Below are 6,612 nucleotides of genomic sequence, written 5' to 3' on the forward strand. Positions count from 1 at the left end.
CTGTCTGTACTAAAAATACAAAAAAAATTAGCTAGGCATGGTGGCTCATGCCCGTAGTCCCAGCTACTTGGAAGGTGAGGCAGGAGAATCACTTGAACCCCGGAGGCGTAGGTTGCAGTGAGCCGAGATGGCACCACTGCACTCCAGCCTGGGTGACAGCATGAGACTCTGTCTTCAAAAAAAAAAAAAAAAGTCTATTGAAACATAGGTAAAAAGAAATTAAATTACATAAGCTTGTTTATAAGTTAATATAAATTACTACATAAATCTACATACATTAATAAACGTTTGAATTTTCTGCAAAAAATGTACTCTAAGTAGAATGTTCATATTAAATATTAAATAATATGTCTTGCAAAAAGAAGCTGAAGGCACTAGGGAACTGCATTAGTCCGTTCTCGTACTGCTATAAAGAAATACCTGAGACTGGATCATTTGTAAAGAAAAGAGGGTTAATTGGCTCTTGGTTCTGCAGGCTGGTAGCATGGCTAGGGAGGCCTCAGGAAACCCAATCAGGTGGAAGGCGAAGGGGACGCAGGCACATCTTCACATGGCTGGAACAGAACAGAAGGGCCTGGTGCTACACACTTTAAAACCAGGTTTCGGGAGAACTCACTATTACAAGAAAGGAAAGGGGGACATCTGCCCCCATGATTCAATCACCTCCCACCAGGCCCACCCTCCAACACTGGAGATCACAATTTGAGATGAGATTTGGGTAGGAACACAAATCCAAACCATATCAGGAACAAGTATTTTCAAGCTGAGGATATCAAATGAGTGACCATATTCATACAGCAAATTAGAGAATGTAGATCAATTCCTTCCAGCATGAGCTGTGTGCTAGGGATACAAAACTAAGCCCTTAAAACTCACAGTTTAAAACACCCACGTAGGTGAGAAGTGGTAGTGGTGGTGGTACTAGTAATTGTTTTATCTGAAATTTGAATCAACCTAATGTGCTAGGCACTCTTCCAAGCCCTTTCATGTATTACCATGTTAAACTCCCAACATCTCTGAGCTAGATTTTACAGTTACCACCATTTTAAAGATGATGAAACCAAAGAGGTTAAGTTACTCATCCAAAGTCACAGGTGCTCATAAATGATGAAAAAATTAGATGAAAAAATAGAGGTTATAATGACATTGTGTACAAAGTGCTATAGGAACAGAGAGAGGGAAATGAAACTGCCTAGGGACATTAGAGATTTTTGTCGTCTCCAAGAATAGGTTGTTTAAGAAGTTTCCTGAGCCAAATAGAGAATAGCACCGCAAGTAGAAGAAATGGCTCCTCGAAACATAAAAGCATGAAACGATGTTTCTAATTCAGCAAACTGAAGACTTAGAAATGACTGGAAGTTTAGGACTTGTGAATAGCAATCAATAGTAAATTAAATCTGAATAAATTACGAGCAACATTGTGAAGAGCTCAAATTTGGGAAATCCTTTTACAAACAAAAACATAGACATAAACAAATTAAGCAATTGTGATTGAAGGTTAAACAGGGATGACAAGGGAACCTTATCCATCTAGCTTCTGTCTTCCCTCCCTTAGAGACAGGTATTCTACTGAGTCTTGAGTCTTCTGGGAATGTATTTTGAAAAATCATCCCTGTAAGTGATGGGAAGCAACTGTTAATTGATATTAGCAAAATAGTGCCATCATTCAATTTATTTTTAGTAAAAGTCCCAAGGACATAATAGAAAATAAATATAGAAAAAGATTTAAATGGAGGCAGAAAAAAAAAAAAGACTAGTTTGACCATTTGATAGTCCAAGTAGGAAATGTAAGCACAAACTGAAGCAGTCGTAGTGGGAATATAGAATGGTAGTTGGAATCAAGATACGGTTTAAACAAAGCAAAGTTGTCAGGAGTTGTTGACAAATAAGATGTGGGACTCTGATGTTAGTGGATGCATAGTGATCTGAACAGAAAACAGAAGAAGTAGAGGTATTTCCATTTTGATGAGCACTTTTATTCAAGTACCCAAGGGGTATACAAAAATAGGTCTGTTTAGCAAATCTTTGTTTTTGTAAGGAAAATGTAAGACTAACTTATTACCCTATTCCAGTAGGCACATTTTTCCCCATTATTACTCAAAAAGCGACCTTGTTGGTCGAAAGTTTGAAATCATAGCCTTGATTTGTTCAGTTTCCACTATTAAACATAGTGAACCCTTAGTATGGGCCTAGAAGGAAGGTAGCAAACCATTTGTTAATGTGTGTTTTCTCCCCAAGTAAGGCATTGGTGGAAGGGAGCTAATGTTTACTGATTTGTTAGGGGCTTTACCTGTTATGCCTCTTAATGTTACATAGTTTAGCATAATGGTCAAGATTGTAGTTAGATTATCTGAACCCAAATCTCACCTCCTCCGTATAAATGTCAGACCTAGGCAAGTTTATGACGGAAATAGTTTGTATAGATACTGCTTTTTTAATATTTTAATTTTTTATAATTACATACATATGTGGATCCAAAGTTAAATCTACAAAACAAAGTATATTTAAAGAAATATAGCCACCTCACTTGGCCTATCTCATATCTAAGGCCTTGAGCCTCTTCTCCTCTAAGCAGAACCAGTAGAAGCCCATTAAATGCATCTCCACCCAGAGCCAGAAGCTCAGCCTGGCCAACATGGTGAAAGCCCGTCTGTATCAGTCAGGGTTCTCTAGAGGGACAGAGCTAACAGGATAGATAAAAAGGGGAGTTTATTAAGTACTAACTCACATGATCACAAGGTCCCACAATAGGCTGTCTGCAAGCTGAGGAGCATGGAGAGCCAGTCCAAGTCCCAAAACTGAAGAACTTGGAGTCCGATGTTCGAGGGCAGAAAAGGTCCAGATGGGAGAAAGATGTAGGCTGGGATGCTCGGCTAGTCTAGTCTTTTCACGTTTTTCTGCCTGCTTTATATTCTACCTGCCCTGGCAGTTGATTAGATGGTACCCCTAGATTAAGGGTGGGTCTGCCTTTCCGAGCCCACTGACTCAAATGTTAATCTCCTTTGGCAACACCATCACAGATACACCTAGGATTAATACTTTGCATCATTCAATCCAATCCAGTTGACACTCAGTAGTATATACTGAGTAGTATAGTGGTATAATGTAGTATATACTACATTAGTATATAAAGACATTAGTATGTATTTGATGAAACACATTAATATATAGACCGGGCGCAGTGTATCAAGCATGCAATCCCAGCACTTTGGGAGGCTGAGGCAGGTGGGTCACGAGGTCAGGAGATCGAGGCCATCCTGGCCAACATGGTGAAACCTCGTCTCTACTAAAACTACAAAAAGTAGCTGGGCGTGGTGGTGCATGCCTGTAATCACAGCTACTTGGGAGGCTGAGGCAGGAGAATTGCTTGAACCAGGGAGGCGGAGGTTGCAGTGAGCCGAGATTGCATCACTGCACTTCAGCCTGGCGACAGTGAGACTCCGTCTCAAAAACAAAAACAAACAAACAAAATACAAAACCATCAGTATATAAAATGCACTTGTTTGTATTAGTATATAAAAGATGGCCTCTGTGTATTGGGTCCCAGTTTATTTCTTCACTGCAGGTTGAGACGCAGAAGTTCAAAAGGCTGTCAGCAGCAAACCCAAGTTTTTACACAATGAATTACTTTTAAAATAGCCCAAACAAGGGTATTCTTAGACATTTAGTGCCTACCTGCTTTGCATAACCAGCAAAACCTCACCCACATCAGTTCTTGCTTATTGATAAGAGAGAATCTTGCAGTTATGAGGTCCTAAACTACCGTTACTGTTTAGAGTTCTCTAACCCAGAAACTTCCCATTGTGCTGCTTCACCTGGACATGTTAACCCACTCTCTGGCCCCTTTCTCTCCCAGGAGTTTCCTTGCCTTCTTCCCCTCTGGAAGATGGCCCCAGCACTGCTGTAGGCTCTGGGCAATCTCATGCTATGAGAGACTTACCTCTCGTGCAACTCTGTCTCCGCACCACTCAATAAGGCTTTTGTGGAACTACTTCTCATGGCCATATCTTTGTCCTTGATCAGCCCCCAAATCCTGGAACTCTCGCAAACATGAGCCTATATGTCTAACAAGGACATAGAACAGTAAAGTGTCAATCTATCAAGAAGAAACAATTACAAACATATGTGCCTAACAAGAGCCCTAAATATCTGGAGCAAAAGCTGCAAGAATGGAAGTGAAAATAGACAGTTTAATAATAGTTTAATAGAGACCAGCACTCATCAGAAAAGTTGGAGACTTTCTTCAATTATAAACTAAATATAAACAAAGAAATAGAAGACCTGAATAACACTACAAAGCAATTAGACCTAATAGAAACATGTAGCATACTCCACCCAAGAGGAGAATACACTTCTTAAGTGTACATAGAACATTGTGCAAAACAGACCAATGTTATGCCACAAATCTAGTCCCAATAAATTTTAAAAGTTGGAAAAGTATCTTCTCTGACTACAATGGAATGAAATGAGAAATCAACAAGAAGAAAATCTGGAGAATTCACAAATACAGTGTAGAAATAAGACAATACACTCTTTAAACAACAGATGAATCAAAGAAGAAGTCACTAGGAAAATATTCTGAAGATGAATTTTTAAAATATTTTTAAATAAATGAAAATGAAAACACAACAATAACAAAACTTGTTAAGTGTAGTGAAAGCAAAAGCCCTCAGTGGGGAATTTATATCTGTAGATGCCTACTTTTAAAAAAAGAAAGCTCTCAAACTAATAACCTAACTTTATACTTTGAGGAACTAAAACCAAAAGAGAAAACTAAAAAACTAAATCCACAGCCAGCAGAAGGAAGAAAATAAGAGATGAGAACAAAAAGAAATGAAATTGAGAGCATGAAAACAATAGAATCTACGGAACCAAAAGTTGGTCTTTGAAAAAATCAAAATTAATGAACTTTTAGCTAGACTGATCAAGGGAAAAGGAGAAAAGACTCAAATTACTAAAATAAGGAAGTGGAGACAGTGCTGTCAATCTTACAGAAATAAAAGGGGTTGTAAGAGAATGCTATAAACAATTACAAATTACGTACACTAGATGACATAGTCAAGTTCCTAGAATCAAACTATCAAAACTTACTCAAGAAGAAATAAAAAATCTCAATAGAGCTATAAAAGAGGGAATCAAATCAGTAGTCAAAAACACTTTCAAAAAGAAACGCTCACGACCAGATAGTTACACTAGTGAACTTTACCAAATACTTAAAAAAGAGCTGATCTTTCTAAAACTAGCGTGTCTCAATCTCTTCCAAAAATTGAAGAGAGATGATTTACTAATTCTATGAGGAAAGTATCGCCCTGATTCCAAAGCCAGACAAAGACATCAGAAGAAAACTACAAACCAATATCCCTTATGGACACAAATGCAAAAATCCATAACAAAATACTAGCAAATTCAATCCAGCAGCATACTGAATTATGCACCATGACCAAGTGGGATTTGTCCCGCGAATGCAAGGGTGAATTAAAATGAAAAACCAATGTAATATACTGTGTTAGTTTCTGGTAAAATGAATTATCACACACTGAGTGGCTTAAAACAATAGAAATGTACTGTTTTATAGTTCTGGAGGCTAGAAGTCTGAAATCAAGTTGTTGGCAGGGTCTTGCTCCCACTGAAGGCTCTAGGGAAGAAATCTTTTCTTAGCTTTTGTTGGCTCCCAGCAATCTTTGGCACCCTTCTTAGCCATCACTCCAATGTCTGGCTGTCTTCACACAGCCCACATCTCCATCCCTGGGTGTCCTCTCCTCTTCTTATAAGAACACCTTAACTAAGTATGAACTCATCTTGATCCTTAACTAATTATATCTGCAAAGACCATACTCAAAATAAGGTCACATTCTAAGGTTCTGAATGAATAAATTTTGGGGGGATACTATTTGAACCAATGCACACACAAAGAACAAACAAAAAGAACAAACAGAACAAAGATGGGGAAACTGCTGACATAATTATCTCAGTTGATGCAGAAGCAGCATTTGAAAAAATCCAGTATCTGTTTATGATTTTTAAAACACTCGACAAACTAGAAATAGAAGAGAACTTCTAAACTAATTAAAGGGCATTAATGAAAAAAATTAATGAAAGTATGAAAACATCATACTTGCTGGTAAAAGACTGAAAGTTCTTCCCCTAATATCAGGAACAAGAAAAGGATATCTGATCTTGACACTTATATTCAACATTGTACTGAAATTGATAGCCAGGTCAGTTAGACAAGAAAAAGAAACAAAAGGCATCCAAATCAAGAAAGAAGGAGTAAAAATACCTATATCCACAGATGAGATCATCTTTCACACAGAAAATATTAAAGAATTCCCCAAAAATCTGTTCGAGCTAATAAATGATTTCAGTAGTTGCAGTATACAAAATCAACATATAAAAATCAGTAATATTCTTATACACTAGCAACGAACAATTGGAAAATGAAATTAAGAAAATAACTTTATTTAAGCAGCACCAGAAAGAACAAGCTCTTAGGAATAAATTAACCAAGGAAGCGAAACTTTTACACACTGAAAACTACCAAGTATTATTGAAAGAAGTTAAAGATATGAATAAATGGAAAGATATCTCATGTACATGGATTGAAAGACTTAA

Source organism: Colobus angolensis, unplaced genomic scaffold, assembly GCF_000951035.1.
Source record: "Colobus angolensis palliatus isolate OR3802 unplaced genomic scaffold, Cang.pa_1.0 Scaffold27, whole genome shotgun sequence".
In the NCBI taxonomy this organism is placed as follows: Eukaryota; Metazoa; Chordata; class Mammalia; order Primates; family Cercopithecidae; genus Colobus; species Colobus angolensis.